The 16,462-nt window shown below is 37.6% G+C and overlaps 1 protein-coding gene across 6 annotated transcripts in view; it reads right to left on the bottom strand.

Annotated features, from left to right (window-relative positions):
• ARHGAP15 (Rho GTPase activating protein 15) overlaps positions 1–16,462 on the bottom strand; it is a 392,541-nt gene that overhangs the window by 372,849 nt on the left and 3,230 nt on the right. For 3 of the 6 annotated variants that reach the window (XM_061445154.1, XM_061445145.1, XM_061445170.1), the window contains exon 1: positions 5,109–5,258. The exons of 1 other annotated variant lie outside the window; for it this stretch is intronic. The gene's annotated coding sequence lies outside the window, so the exon portion shown is untranslated. Of the gene's footprint in view, positions 1–5,108; positions 5,259–7,624; positions 7,787–16,462 lie in introns of those variants that run through there. 2 more of the 6 variants (XM_061445129.1, XM_061445124.1) reach the window with 2 other exon arrangements.

Genomic DNA, 16,462 nt, shown 5'->3' with positions numbered 1-16,462 from the left:
AAGGAAGTAGTGACATGTTTTAACTTGGGCTGTTTCTCCTTCCTTTGCCACTCCAAGAAGCGTGGATGGATTAATGACACCTCTTAGTCCAAAAATCATCATAAGAATTTGATTACTCATTGCTACTGATTACTATCATTTGCTTTTTTTTTCTAATAAAGTAGCCAAGCATGCAATGTATTTCTGATAATACAAATATTAATTTTTCTGGATCAAGCCTCAGCACTACTGAGCCCAAAACACAAAAGGCAGCATGTGTCAGAGCATCCTGGCCATTTGGCAAGTCTGATGTAACACCTTCCTAGTGGAAAATGTTGTAGCAAAGTCAATGACATTCATTAGAAATGCATTTTGCCTGACTGAGCCCATGGAGGGCTCTGTTGGTGTTTCCTGTGGGTGTCCATGGTGTTACCACCAGGCTCTCCTGCAGTGTGTGTGGGAATTTGGCTCTGGTCAGCATCATCATGTGGGCTGGGGATCCCCCAACCAGTGACACATGCTTCCAAGTGTTGACCATTCAGTTCTTCCAACACCACTGTCCTAAGCAGACATCAGGCCAGCTCAGCAGCAGATGCTTCCTCAGCTGCAGTGGTGAGAACATCCTGAAACCCAGCAAGCTGGTGACAGACCTGCCAGCCATGGAAGTGACTCTCTTGGAGACAGAACTCCAGAGCTTCAATTGTCTTCACAAAATATCTGTGTCATTTCCCTCCTCAACCACAACGGAAGAGAATTTAGTAACATCCTGAGAAGCAAACAAATTCAGGTGCTAAGCACTATGCCTTGCCTAGGAGGAGCTTTGATATCTGGTTCAGAACCAAATATAGTGGTGGCTTTGCTCAGGGTGTGGCAGGAAAAGAATTAAGAAACAGAGAGCAAGCCCGTACTTAAAGAACATCTTTTCAGCTCGTAAGTCACATTCACTTCTGTTTTTTTCTTCATCCTTGTCTCCCTTTCCCCTCTTATCATGTTGCAGTTGTGCTGAAAAGTGGTGTATGTTTTGGAGAAGGAATCAGAAGTCATTTTAAGTTCATTTTTTCAAGGTCTTTGCCTGTTTAGCATATCAGGCACAGGCTTTGGAAGAAATATTCATGAAAAACCACAGTACAAACCCACAATACCCATCTTAACTACAAGTGAATGATTTAATACCTGTCAATCTCAAATGGCAGGAAGTGTTGTACTGTGTTTTAAACAACCTTGAACCACTAATCGTAACAATATCAAACTTGTTTAGTTAATTTATTGGATATCCTTCAGTAGGTATCTGTGCACTGTTGAGTTAGCATTTTACTGCGTAACTTATACATACACCCAGAAATTTAGAAGCTAATCTGAAGAAAACCAATATCTGTTTAACTCTCTCATATTTTTCTTACACAATTTTCAAAACACTTCTTTCTTATGCTAAGTAAAGTGAATCGAAATACAAATGAAGACAAAAAAGCCAAAATTTTCTATCATCTATGAATTCTGGGTTCTTAGTCGCTGGTAAACAGGACTGACTTTACACATGCAGACTGCAATACTTCTAGAGATTTTCAGCATGAGCCAATAAGGCACTGAAAATCTGCTCTAGCATGACTTGGATGCATCCACAGACTGAGCTCTAGCATGAGTTAGATTTGCCCCGTGGTCAGTTTGCAATACCTAAACGCCTATGCCCAGAATATTAATGCCTGCTTTTCTCATTCAGACAGCTTTCTTAAAAAAAAGATCCAATAGTATTTCTTTTACTCCTATGTCAGCCAGCCTGCAAGTTTGCACTCCAAGGTATTTCAAGCTAAAATAAAGATGATGGGAGTCTACAGAGGTCTATTTAAGGTCTCACTCTTAAATAGATCCGTATTGAGGAAGTCCCTCTGCAAATAAGGAGCTAGCAGTGTTTGTTTTGTAGAAAGTCTCCAAAGCAACCTTTTTATAGTATTTCTCAAAACAGGGAAGATTGACAGAGGCATGTCAAGTGCATGAAGTACAATCTTAACATCCAGCGCAGCAAAGAAACAACCACCTCTGTCCTTCAGATGTCAATAAGTGAGCAGTTGGTGAAATTAAAATTCATTGAGATCACTGGCTGAAGCAGACCAAGCTTGTAAGAACGTTTCAGAAGGCCTCCTGACCTACACCAAGTTCACAGGTTCCCAAATGCACACTCAACAGGGCTGCATGCTGTTGTGAGCCAGCTGAAGGCAGCAGGGACTTCAGCTTACTCTGAGACTAAGAGGACATTAAAACAATTAGTTTGATGGTGACAAAAGTTGTTACAAACACCAGTAGGTGGAAAAAAAAGCAACAGTTTTGTGCAAGTTGTGCATCCAGATAAAGAAATCTGCTGTTGTGCTCTAAATGACACTTGAATTATCATAGAAGATGCACACTCAAAAGCTGGCTCAAAATTTTATCCCATTTGTTTTCTTCAGGACTAATGTTATCGACAGTGAAACCAGACAAAGGATCAAAGCATCTTCATGGAGATGGTATCCATCAATACCAGGTTCTATCTTTGTAGCGCCGAGAAATAGGTTTGATGTATTCATGTGGAAGTCTTAGGAGAAAAGTGAAGCGTAGAGACTTTAGCTAGAGCTCAAGTGTTGCTGTGTTTTGTCTTTAAGAGATCAGCCCAAACAACACCTAAACACAATTAGGATACATTCTGTACAAAATGCCATGTTTCAGATTTTTAATTAAAACTACACCTAAGCGCTAACAGACTTCCCCAGTACCAAGAGATAGCTTTTATCAGTATGCAGCATTTAAGAACTCATTAAATGGTTAGCAACTCACACTGATTGAGCTGATGCAGCACAAAGACATAAAAAAAAAGTCATGAAAACTAGGCAAGTATCAGAGTTACACATTGTGAGCATAAAAAAAAAATAGAAGATGCTGCTTATAACCCACTAAGCTGCATGTGAAATGGGCCATAATAAAACAGTTCACACTGCTCAAAGTCTGTGGGACTGCTTAGCAGAGAACAAGACCAAAGCCTCTGAGCAACATAGTAAAAGCCATCCTCACTACAGCACTAGAGGTCATGATGGATGCTTCATCTCGCTTGTATGGAGTACTACTTTTTAGAGCCTTGCCTGAAGCTCAGCATTGCAAAGAAGCAATAACTTCTGGGACCAGAGCTAGATAGAGAAGTCCAAACCAGAACAGCGTACAGTTGCTTTAGTTAAGCTAGCACCATGTCTGAGATTGTAGCATTGTGCTACCAAAAAATTGGGACAAGAGTCTAAATGTGTCTCTGTCACCATTTTAGTTTCTGGTTCCTGCCTTGCTTCAGGTAGGGAGGAACATGCACGAGACCATCTGACTCAGATGTCGTAATTGCTACCTTGGCAATCCGAGCCCTGGTGAAAGGGTCATACAATTATGCTTGGATCAGAAAAAAGTGAAATATCTCTCTCAGGCTAGGGTGTCTCTTGTATCAAAGCAAAGGGAAATTTCTACAACAAATGCTGCCAAAAAGGCTAAGATTTTTATAATTCAACAATAGTGTACAGCAGGAGCTTTAAAATACAGAGAGTGCTTCAACTGTTTACTCTATTTGGAAAAGAAAATGAACAAATGTACATTACAGATGTAATTTGATTGAGAGGTACAGTGAATGAGAGATGTCGGGTTTTCTTTGGACACAGAGAGGTAAATTGCAGGGAAGGGAGAAATAAAGAAAAATAACTCTAAGAATTCAAACTACTTTACTAAATCTCACAGCTTTGTGGAAAATGCATTTCAAATTACTCTAAGACATTGTAGCAGTAACATAAAAACGACTACAAACACAGCCCAGAAAGAGAACATGTTCTTTTTATAAAATTTCCCTGTCTGTGCTGATTTGTATATGCAGGCAGGACAGATTTTTTTCTCCAAAAATTACAGAAATTTTGAAATGTAATCTTACAACACTACACTAAAATCTGTCTCCAATTAGCATGCATGATTTCAAAATGAGCTTCCAGCCACATGTGATATCTTTCAACTCTGATCCATATTTCCAACAGAAAAACAAGTTCTTTCTTACGATAAGGCTATCAGTTACAAACATGAGTACATGTCACAAAGTTTGCAGCAAACTACAAATTACCAGGAAAACAAATCTTCACCATAGAACAAATAGTGCTAATTTTGTCTTTCCTTTACGTGGCACGTAATCAAAGCATTGTATTGTGTTATTTGAACATCTTTCTACATTACTATTTCCTTGTAAAGCTCTGAAGGCCAGAAAGCAGTGTTTGCCTACTGACAGCAATGAAAAGTGACCTTTTCTGATAGAAAGCTTTGAGTAAGGTGGGGACTCAGGACACAACCTTTTTCTTCCCAGCTCTGAAGGAGAGGAGGAAATAGTCTGGAAATGAACAGCCTCATGCAGTAACCGTGCTACCATGATACCTCCTTTGAACAGCTCCAAGAAGAACAGCACTGAGAGTACCCATAGATAAAACAAGGATGTTTTCTGTACAATATCGTTTATGACACTCCATGTCTGATTGCTACTAGCACCACTGATAAAGTGGTACAAAACTTTTTGACATAGAGCAGGGAAGAGATCCCTCTACTGATCTCTTCTGTCTTGAGTGATATTGAGTATCAAACAGATACCTACCCTTCCCACTCACTAACTCTTACAGTATCCTTTTCTACCAGTCACCTCCCTCATGGTAACAAACAGCAGAGGAACTCAATTAATCAAACAGTGCTGAACTGCAAGTGCTAAAGGCAAATGGTAGGAAAAGTGATTAATCTAATTTTCCAGCCAGTGCTATCAGCCTTTACTACCTTCTGAGGACAACTAGTTAGTACCATAGGGATATGAGAAGTCATTAGTGGTTTGGGATACTAGAGAGGGTCAGATACAGTTGCCTCTTGCACAGGATCAGGCAGACTTGCTAGATTCTGAATATTAATGTTGACTTTAAAACATCATTCCACATCTATACCCTCTACTTTTATGTTCATTGCTTTCAAATTCAAAAATGCCAATAGAAATAATTGTGTAAGTAACATATTCCATATTGAATGCATACAAAACACCTGCAATTACGATCATTTTAAAAGTCTTTAACAGGCTTTCTGAACTGCATTAAGATAAATTTAAGGCTCCTTACCTACAGCCACATGGATGTCGTCATTTCATCTCAAACTGCCATCAACCAGCAACAGTTTAAACTATTTCAAAAAACGGAAAACATCTAGGTCACATGTCTATAGACAGCATTTGGGTTAATCTCCCACAGCTCATAAAGACAGAAAGAAAGCAAGAAAAAAAAAAGTAAAATAAAACCACTTCCTGCAACGGCAGAAGTTAACCATCTCACCAGTGAGTGACTTACACCCAGGTTTAGTGCAAAATTCTTCCAGACTAGATAAAAAGCCAAAGTTTAAAGTAGGAAAGCAACTTCTCTGTTAAAATTGCAATAAACATAGAAGGCTAGTTTTAGCAGAAGGTAAACATGAGTTTTGACAGGAAATGCTGAAAGGAATTATGATTCTAACCCTCAAGGCTAATTCCCCTTTCTTACCTCAATGAACTCTTTGAGCACTGAAATAAATAGCTTGCAAAAACTCTGCTTTGTTGTTTTGAAATATAGCTTTAGTAAACGTGATACCACACTGTTTCTTTAGATTTATAAAATAGCAAATTCTGGCCAATCATCAAAGAAAGTTACTATTAAAAAAACCCTGAGCTATGTTACTGCCCAGTGAAAGCTGCCCAGATAAATACTTCTGTTTCTTTGGTTTTCTGTTTCAACACTTCTCCATGAAGCAACCTCTGGAGAATCACAGGCAGACACAGCTGCTGCCTCACTTCACTTCCTGCAGCATCTCACACTACAATGGTCCCTCTCAGGTATGGGGAACCCGGGGAACCCAGAGAACCAGCAGAGTCAGGCGCACCTCTGCATCTCTGGGGCTCCAGAAAAGCAGCCTCCTTGCATATGCCTTCACCAGTGTCTTCCGTCTTCCCCCATCTTTTTTTTTTTTTTTTCAGGAAGCAGCAATAGTATCTTTCTGATATTTCTAACTTGAATTACAAAACAAGGGCTCATCTTCCCAATGCAGCAGGAGTTCGCTTGCAGGCCAGGGTGGGTGTGTTGTGTGCATGAGAACCACCACAGTGCTGATCAGGCTGCCAAGCCTTCTGTTGGTTTTTGGGCAGAATAGGGGGATCTCTTTTTGGTTGTCTCCCACAATAAAAAAGGCATCCTGAAAAATGGATAAAAATCAAGGCCATCCTGGTGTTTAAGGATTAGTCCCAACAGTGAAGTAAAAAAGTAAAATGAACCTTCTTGACAGGGGTTGCCGACAGTGTTCCTTAAGAAGATATGCCCCATCAGTGCAGATGACAGCAAGAAAATCTTCGGGTGTCTTAAAGGAGGATCTGCAGAACATCCCATGGAGAAATAGCAGAGGTAGTTAGAAAATAAAAGCTGGGGCTGAGGCTGGATTGGAGCTTAGGAAGGGATTGTGACAAATTTTACAAGGCTGCAAAGGGAAGACTGATTTGCAGGCAGATCATTTCCTAGTGCATAAAAAAAAAAAAAAAAAGAAAAAGATGTAAGAAAGTTCCTTTAGAGAACAGCTTTAGTACTGTTCATGCACTTACTGAAGCCCATGGGAAAGAAGACCTTCAGAGGAACGTAACACTGCTGAGGGAATGGCAGAGCTATTAAGCTGTAGAGTGACCCTTACATTATTATTATTGATTTTGTAGTAACTTCTACAACCTTCATTTCATGGCCAAAGATCCAATTATGCTAAAAGCCATACAAAGCCAAAACCAAGATCATCCTTGTTCCCAAACGTTTGCCAAGAGACATGTACAGACAGGAGAGCTAAACTAAAATAAATAAATAAACTTAATAACAAACTAAACTAAATATTGCTTCTTTGTAGGCACTGAATTTTATCAATGTACGTTGAAGATCGACTTTTGGAACAAAAAGTGAATGTTGCATATGAATGGTGATAAGTTGTTTCTCTCAGGTGTGAGAAAGCTATACTGTGCTTTTCTATAAATTAGCAACTGCTAGGGCTTAAAGAACCTGCAACAGCACTAATTGCTAGCTCTTTTAAAAAGATATATATATTTCAAGAAATTTTGCTATATAGAATTAATTTTAATTGATAAATCTATTGTAGCCATGTGGTCTTCAGATTTTCTTCAAACAAAATAGCCAAAAAGCATTTTACAATTACAGAATATCTGTGAATGGTGTGACCAACACAACTTCAACACTAGAATGTGAAGAAGCTATCAGGAAACCTGTAAAATACTGCAGCTGAACTTGCCTACGTTACCTTGTCCAAAACCTAGATTATCAGAGACGTGACATTTTTCACGAAAATGTCTTTCACTGTACACCTAACATTTCATGTCAAATTGCATACTCTGTCTGATTTCCTTTGCATCCATTTGACAGTATGTCAGTAGTGACAAAATTCTATAAAAGGATGATGGCAGCTTTGCATATTGCTTAAACTTATGCAGCACAAGCTTCCTGTGCAATCTCTGTAAGGCTGAAAATACTTTAGACGTGCAAAATAACCATTTTAGTAAAATCTAAGAGCTCATTTAATCTGAGTAAAACTAAACAGGAAGCAGAAGACACATAGACGTTACCTGGAACAGATTGCTGCTCAGCAGGTTGGTCTTTGAATGTTTGCTGTGCAAGTTAAAGATGGAGCATCATTTCTGAAGCTCAGATTTCTCATCCCTATTTCAGTGACTCATGGCGTCATTGCTTATGAGGCATGTCATCAAGTTGGTGAGCATCCAGATTTCCACATCTCACAACTGAGAGCTCAGAGCATTAAGGCTAAACCAGCAGTTTTAAAAATCACTGTTGACTGAGGGTGCTGAACGCCCAGCAGCTGTTACCAGCTCTCTTATAAAAAAATTCAAGAAGTATCGTAAGTTTCATCAAGTGCATAAACAGTGATCCCACAACTTGTTCTGGACCACCAGTCCCCAAGGGGGAAAGAAAACTTTACTTTTTTCATTTTGCCTTGTTCAGCTTTTACTCTCCGTTGGCATAACTGACAGGCAGCTCACAGTCTGGCTTATATAGCTGACACCCAGTGGCAAATCTAATTCAGTGGGAAAATCAAGCCATAAAAGACAATACAAACCTGGACAGCATGCAGACACAAGCCTGGAAGAACAATTGTACATCCAATGGCTACTTCCAGAAGAAAATATTTTTTTATTAATGAAAATGGATGAAGTTCCAAAACTTTGCATTTCACTGGGAAAAAAAAACCAGAGAACCCAGAAGACTGTGTAATAATGAAGAAATAATGTATTATTGCCCACATTCCTCACCATAGAAAATCTATTTTTCATATTTGTAGAGGTTTATATTAAAAAAAGGAGGACAAAGAATTATGTCTGCATGGACAGTAATTCATTCTCTTGTTCAGAGCAGTTGTTTGCTCAGAGAACTGATGTCCAGTCAGTAGCCATTCTCTTTTGCTATATGGGCTTTGAATATTTAATCCCAGGAAAACATTTCTAGGAGCTCATTCTTGTGTATCAAGAAAGCCATGCACATAGCCAGGTAACATCTCAAATAGCTTATAGCCCGAGTTACAACAGTCTCTAATATCACCTCCTTGGGCAATAACCAGTTTTTATATAGGAGCCTGTATGTAAATGTCAACGTCAGTATACAGTAATGGCTAAATTTACCAACCTCTCTCAACCATAAGATGCATTACAAATATTCTGATATCATCTTCCAAAACCTTTTACTCTCAATTGATTTTCACCCTAAAAAAAATCCATTTCACTTACCACAATTTTAAAAGTGCAAAAGATACAATTTTTAAAATTTTCAGACATGACAGAAAATGGGAATTTAGAGATTCTTCAGCAGTAATGTTGGCTAACATAAGAGGACACTGAAGTTAATAACAACAAGTAGGTATGAAAGTTCTACGTAAATCCAAACTGGTCCTTTTTTCTTTTTCCCAAGTGTTTTAAGAATCCTGACACTTATTTTAAGGGCCAGACTTGTCTAGGGTTACTTTTAATGATTTAGAAAAGCCACTTCAGCTCATTGTATAGCTATGCAGTACTAAGAAAGAGACAAACCCCCAGCATATGTCAATGCATTATGTAAAGACTTTCCTTGACAGGATTTAGTTACATGCAAGCTTTAAATGCAGTGTAAATGCATTTTCTGGAGTGTTAGGCCTCCAAGTGCTAAAAGTACTACAATACCAAACTGCCAAAAAGGTGATTTTACATCACACAGTAACGGACTTTAAAAAGAGAAATGAGTCATGCACTTCGGTGACAATATCTTAATCTATGCACCCGTGATCAAGTCAGTCACAAAGTGGTGCTAGCAAAATCTTCCTTAAAATCCTGCTCCAAAAGCTGTCAATGTTTTCACAGTAAAGGAAGTGTCTGTCCTTAGAATAAAAATGATACTCCAGACAGTGTTGTTTCTACCTCTATTAAAAAAGCTTCAGCTACATGGTGAATAACAGTAGGAAAAGTTCAAAGTCCTGTAAAATCCCACACTGAGGATGAATGCAGAAAAGAGCTGACGTGTTCCAGGATATTCTCTCTTCTTTTACTTCAGTCTTTGAGGAAGAAAAGGCTCATTTCTACAGTATCAAATTCCACATTCACAAAATAGATAACAATAAGCATACAGCAACACAAGGCATTCACAAAAATAGTGTGGCCCCCATCGAATCTAGTGGAAATAAAAATTACTAGAGTCATTGCTTGTCTCTTCCTAATACAGCTTTTAAGCATGTGGTAGGCTCTGCTCTTGCTCTGCTGGTCCAATGCTGCCATTGCAGTATGAGTCAAAGTTGCCCTGGCAGCTGTGCCAGAAGATAAAAAGTCAATAAAAAACAGTAGAAAGATGCAGGAAATAAAACTTCTCTGCCTCTCTTGTGTGCAGATGCTTTCAGGGGAGACTATGTTGGCTGAAATGGACCAAGAAAACAAAACAAAACAACAGATTATCAAAGACATGAAGCAGTTAGTTGAATTAAACAATTCCAATCACTTCCTATTTTTTTATTTTCCCATGATATACAAGAATACTTCTGTTTTGTGCACGGCTATACTCAGTTGCTCTTTTCCTAGCTCCCTCCTCCTGAGAGGCAATTGCTGTTGAGCATTCTCATATGACCTGGAAGACGTCAGGAAATCTTACTGATTATTGGTGTATGGGAGTATCCAGATTTGTGGAAGGAAAATTAAAAAGAAATAAACGCACCATCAGTGCAATTGATAACCACCAGGCTGGGTTTTAGATATGTTGGTTGGTTGCACTTCTTGGAAGCCTTCTTCACAGCAACCATCTACAGATAATAAAGGAGGTCTTTACTTAGACCACTCCAACATGTAAGAACAAATACATTTAATTTCAGCTTGCTGGAAGCAGGCAAAAATAGAACACTGATTACCCTTATACTATAGCTTTTGAGATTGTTCCAGTTTTTCAGTTCCTTCTAATTTTTATAGTCTGTGGTCTCTGAAGTCATATAGTTCCTTTTCCCTTGTTTCTCAAGACCACTCTTTCCTCCTCTTTCCTCTGGTTCATGCTTGTAGTCTTGCTACTATGAGCTCCCTTTTATTCTGTCAAACTTAATAGGGGCTCTCCTAAAGCAGGTGAACAGCACTGTCATATTCTGATGCTGTAGTAACTTACACAGGTTATCATGGAAGAATCGCCTTTACACTATGCTAACAGATGCCTAGTGCCATGTTTTACATCTCTACTCTTGCATGATGATGGGGGATATTTAGCAAAATATTATGACTCTAATTTCTTACCAGGCAGAGTTATACCTTCTGAGCTATGAAAAGCATTCATCCAGATCCATTATTTCTATTACTCCAGATAAGCTCTGCAGTAGGACAAAGTGTATCATTAGCAGTTGAAAAGGCAAGTGTTATTTAGGGTTAGGGAATATTTTTTGGTTTTTAGGAGTATTTTGGATTTAGAAAGCGGGAGAGAGGGAGTCTAAGATGTTAGATGTGGCTCTTTAGGTAGCAGCCTCTGCTCCTTGGTCATGCACATAGGCAGAATGTTAGCAGAACTACATTTCTGCTGCAGCCTCTGTGTTTATTAGTTATAGTTTATTAGTGTTATAGTCCCTTTAGTCCACCTCCTCACCTGTGTTATCAATTTCACCTTTATTTCAAGCTCCAGTTATCATGACCCTTCTAGCTCTTTTGATCAAAAAAGCTTTAAAAATTAGGCCTTTGGGAAAAATCTTCTCAGGAAACTTTTTAATCCTGGTTTATTCTTCATTTGGAACAGGGTCTGCAAAACCAGCTTGCACTTATTACTCTCTTCTTCACAGAGCCACACGTTCTTTTTGATAGCCTTTAACAGTGACAGTGTGATGGAGGCACCACACCAGGCCTTTGCCCCTTGTGCACAAGCTTGCAAACTTAAAACAGGACCTTAACAAAAAAAAAATTTAAACATTGTAACTCCAAAGTGTATGTCATTATGATATACTGAATGCAAGGCAGCTGTTCCTAACAGATTTGACATATAACAGGGGTAAAGTAATTTTACACAAATCATTATGTTCATTATATTAAATTAATAGATTAAAATTAGCCAGCAATGCTTTGTAAGACCATCTTACCCATAGATCCCTTTATCCTTATAATCTAAGGTTTTGGGATTTTTTTTTCTCCTCAATATTCTATGCAGAGAATACGTAAATGCCCAGATCTCTCAGAGTATAAGCCCTAAATTAATGGATGTTGAACTTCTTCCAATACAAGCATCTGAAGGAAAGGCACTTTTCTTCAGATGCTTATATCAGAAATATAAGCATCTGGAAATGCTTATATTTATAACAGAAATAGAAAATGACATAAATTTTTTCCTGATCTTTTGAAGAGCGAATGAATTTTTTTTTCCATCCTATAGGAACAGATTCTGGACTAATTTTTCCTGCTAAAGGCTTTAAAGTCCAAAATTCGTCAAACATCTTGTCCTCAGAGACAATGTCATCCAAGTTCAAAGGATCTAGAGCCCTGTAAAATTGATATCTTATTTCAGAGCTAACGCTTTTGTTTTCATTGAATGTTTGATTTCATCAAATTAAACCACTTCTTACACTTTCTATATATGTGCCAAAAAATAGAAGACAGAACCAAACCTCTCAATTCTCTGAAAAAAGGCACACATACACACATATAGATGTACATATATATCATATACATTCAATTGGTGTGTTTTTCTGTCTAATATTATTCCAGGATAGATTTACCTTAGATTACGTCGGTTTTCATATGTTATTTGAAGTGCCTTTGAATTGAAAATAGTAATCTTTCAAAGCATTTATTTTAATGAACATCATTATAATTAAGAGCATGCTTTTTGTAACTAAATATAAAAAGAATTTTTTTCAAGTGAAGTCTGGATGTGATTACTGATGGAGGAACTTCAAGATCTTTTTTTGCTAAGCATTTCAATATTCATTCAGGAAAATGTCAGAATAACAGACTTCAGCATGTAATTTGGGTGATTCATTATTTTTCTGGGGGTTTTATCACTTCAGTTTTAATATCCAGTTAAAACAAGAAAGTTTGCATAAAATAAGAATACTAACGAAAATGAATGGGATTTTCTCATCAATTTAAGAGTCAAGTTCCACTGTTTTTTAGTATGTCACTATACATGGTATATGCCACTACCTTAATAAGCTGTATTTGCACAACTATATATTAAATGGGATACAGTATAGGAAAGCAGGTAGCATAATCAACAATTAGATTCTAGAAAACAAATGTGAGGTTTCAAAATGCACTTTATCATGACTTCATAATTGATAAAACTGAAATACCTGACACCAGGATGGTGAATTACCGGAATCAAGTTGTATCATGAGGTGGAGAGAAGGTGAGGCACACGAAGTCAGGCTGCACCTGCCTCCCATCAGCAGAGGGAACTAGGCTTCAGCAGGGCTTGTTTTCCACAAACCCTGCACTGAACAGAGTTACCTTAAATTTAGCAACGAAAGCTTTCTCTAAACTTTTAGCCAGCTCCTATTGGGTTCAATGGTTTTGGCATGACTGGCAGCAGATCTCTACAGGGTGAAGCTCACATTACCTGCTGTCCTCCCTCACCACAGCTGTACATACTTGCAGCTGTTAGTTAGCATCTATTTATAAAAATGGGAAAACATGGACAGACGTGTACTATGAAGGGCCCCCTCCCAGATTTGTATTCCCACCAGTGAGCTATTCTTAATACAGTTAATGGCTCCACCACACACTCTTTTACTAATATAATTATCATTGCTTTGCTTATGGCTGTTTTTTCTCTAGTCAGGAAATGCTAGGAATGTTTTCTCAATACTTACTTTGACTTGGTTGCTCAAAACCACAACCACATCCTTGGTCCTGCATCATGAAGGGTCAACTCCTCAATCCCTCACTCCAGTGAGTGAAACCTTTTCCAAGCTGATGTGATGAAGATCATGTCTTGTAAATTAATGTATGTTATTAAGCATTATATTTACCCCTCACCCTTCTAAAACTCAAACTTTTTAAGTGAAGAAACATAGTAAAGATTCCTGGGACAATTAGACCCTAAAGAAGAACAAAACAAAAGGACAGTAAAGGGTAATAAGAGTTGTGCTTTTCAAGTGACACAGTTTAATGTGAGTGGCATCTGTTGTGGGTAGAGGCTGAAAAAATATCACTGCTGTTGCTGTAAATATACCTGACAACTCTGCTGATAGAGGCCTTTCATTTCTTAAGACAAAGTTTTCCTTTCCCTTTCTTTATATATAACCAAAGAGCCTTGCATTCAAAGATTCTACATTTTATAGCTGTCACATCAAAACCATTTTTACTGTCACAGTGTTACAGAGACTCAGCTGCAGAATCAGGAAAAATAACCCTTTCAGAGGCAAATTAGAGAACTCAGTAACAGGTGAATCTGGATTTTCATTCACAGTTTCTCCAAATATCTACATATTCACGAGTTATGCAGTTGCAAGGTGTTGATCTGTCTAGGGTGGTAAGAATTGGCAGAATCTGTTGCTTCTTGACCAAAATGGTTTAAATTAGATACTGCACATAAGACCATCTGAGCATTTTGCAAAAACTTCCATCTAAGATGATAAAACTGTTTCTATGTCCTATGTGAAGGATGAACATTTCTGAAAATTTCCTTTCACCTCCCAGGTGGAAATTAAAAGAAAACACTAATTAAAAAGAAACACAGTGTCACTATGCTTTACATACCTCACTGCTAAAAAAAATACATATATATATTACAGCATTTTTCTACTGAGATTCATTAATGACATTTTAATAGCTCCCAGTTTTTAGCATCTTGTGCTCAAATATCAGTGTAAACTTTGCAGACATCCACTCCCAATTACCTTTGCAGCAACACCTCCACAACATGCTTTCTCCCATAAAGCAAGTTGCAAGTTGGATCCATAAGATTTTATTTGTACTCTATAATCACAAACCTATGGTAACACCTATCCCACTAAGGACAGTTTCTCCAGTTGCAGGGTATTTGCTGTGTTGCAATAGGTAAAACCATGAACGATGCTGCAATCTATATGGGTGTCTACACAGTCTATACGCCACCAGGCCAGCTGGCGTCCCAGAAGGCATGATTCCATTCAGTGGTATCTTTAGTGCTCAAATGCTTTCTTTAATTCAGAACATGCTTCATTGTGAAGACAGAATTGGAAAGTTTTCATATATATCTTCATATTTATACCTGGTACTATGATGATAAGACTGACATTACTTTTATTTCAAATGAAGGGGTTTCAGTGCTGCTTGCCCCCATGTTTATTTCAGAAGCCTCTATAAATCTTTCCCCACATGGCAGTAATTTTGAACATATTAAATAATGATTTTTCTATGTCTCTCCCACTTTGATGTAGCCTCCTAGGAGAAAGACCTATCCTGAATATATGGCATGATCATATTTTAACAATTTGACTATCTCTTCAAAATCCACCAATAAAATGTAAGTTTTAAAAAAAATAGAACTTTCTCACTGAGCTTGGTTGATAAGAGACCCTGTCCCCCAAAAATTATAATGTAGCAACTTTTTGAATATATACTTCAAATTCACATTTCATGTCTTATTTTTAAAGCTATTTTTTATAATTTGATTCATTGTTCAAAACTCTCCACAAAGATATAGGAAACTTTGAAATTTGTACCTTGGACTTTTAACATGTACTCAGGACTAGACATAAATGTCAAAGAGAAAAAAGACCTAATGAACTCTTTATTGGTGAAATACATATTGCAGCTGCCTAGAATTTTAAATGGTTTGCAAATAGTTCCGAAGCAAAATAACTACAGAAGTTTACTTACAACATTGACTCTCATTCAGCATCGCAGGGTGGGTGGAAGCCATTTGTTATGCTAGAATTTGCAGTTACTTAATTTTGTTGAAGTTTAGTGGATTGTTTTAATGTTAACAAAATGTACAGGGAAAAAAAAAGAAAAAAAAAAAAGAAGGAGGAAGTGCAACCACAGAAATATTTTTCTGCCTAGAAAATTACATGACCATAAGTTTTCCTTTTCCCTGACGTCTTCTCAGCCACAATAATGGCTTCAGGATTTAAATCCTTTGCTGCTATTGTGACTTCAAAGCCTTAAAACTGCAATTGAATGAGGTAGTTCATCTGTCATTATCCAAATATGAAGCAATTATGATGAAATAAAGATAGAATTCCATTGAGAAATACCCCAATCAATTCTCACTTATACTTAACTAGAAGCATAAAACAGTGCTTAGAAGAGTAAGTTTAGGTAATAAAAACTTGGAATATAAAAAGTGTGAATTACTGATCTATAACTTAGTCATTTCTGAATAAGCTTTCTAAAAATATTTCAAAATATTGACAAAAGTTTAAGCTTACAATGAAAAACTGCCTCTCAGCTGTTTGTAGAATAAATAGCTTTTCCAAAACATAGTTTCATCAGTTTGGGTGCCCAGACATTGAGATGGGAACCTGCTGAGATTTTTAAGGGTCTCTGAGCAGGTCAGCTCCATCTGAAACATGTTAGATCATGACATGTTAATTGCATCTGGAAGAAGTGAGGATATGAAATAACACACCTACCTCAGCCATGTCTTCATTATAGGGCTGTCACTGCTTTGATGTTTACACATCCTGCAAGGCCCCTCTGCAGATTCAACTCCAGATGCTTATTTTTACCTCTGTGAACACAACCAAGGCCCCTGGGGCTAAAATTTCATGGGCAATTCCCACCTCTACCCTGCTGCACTTGAGAACATGACCATAACATAATGTAACATAGGTTAAAATGTTAATTATTTTACTGTCTTTTGTTTCTTTCTCCCTTCATCTTTCTTGCTTAAGCTGCTTATTTATAATGCTCTGATTATAAAACTGAAGCAGGTGGATTCTGCAGTACCAAGGGTTGCCAATGTTTTGTATTTTAAGCTCTTTAAAT

Source organism: Pezoporus flaviventris, unplaced genomic scaffold (genome assembly GCF_033815535.1).
Source record: "Pezoporus flaviventris isolate CSIRO_AGI_PZ_B2104156 unplaced genomic scaffold, CSIRO_AGI_Pfla_v1 ptg000001l, whole genome shotgun sequence".
Classification (NCBI taxonomy): Eukaryota; Metazoa; Chordata; class Aves; order Psittaciformes; family Psittacidae; genus Pezoporus; species Pezoporus flaviventris.
Note: the sequence above shows the minus strand (reverse complement) of the source record. Positions and strands in the feature narration are given on the sequence as shown.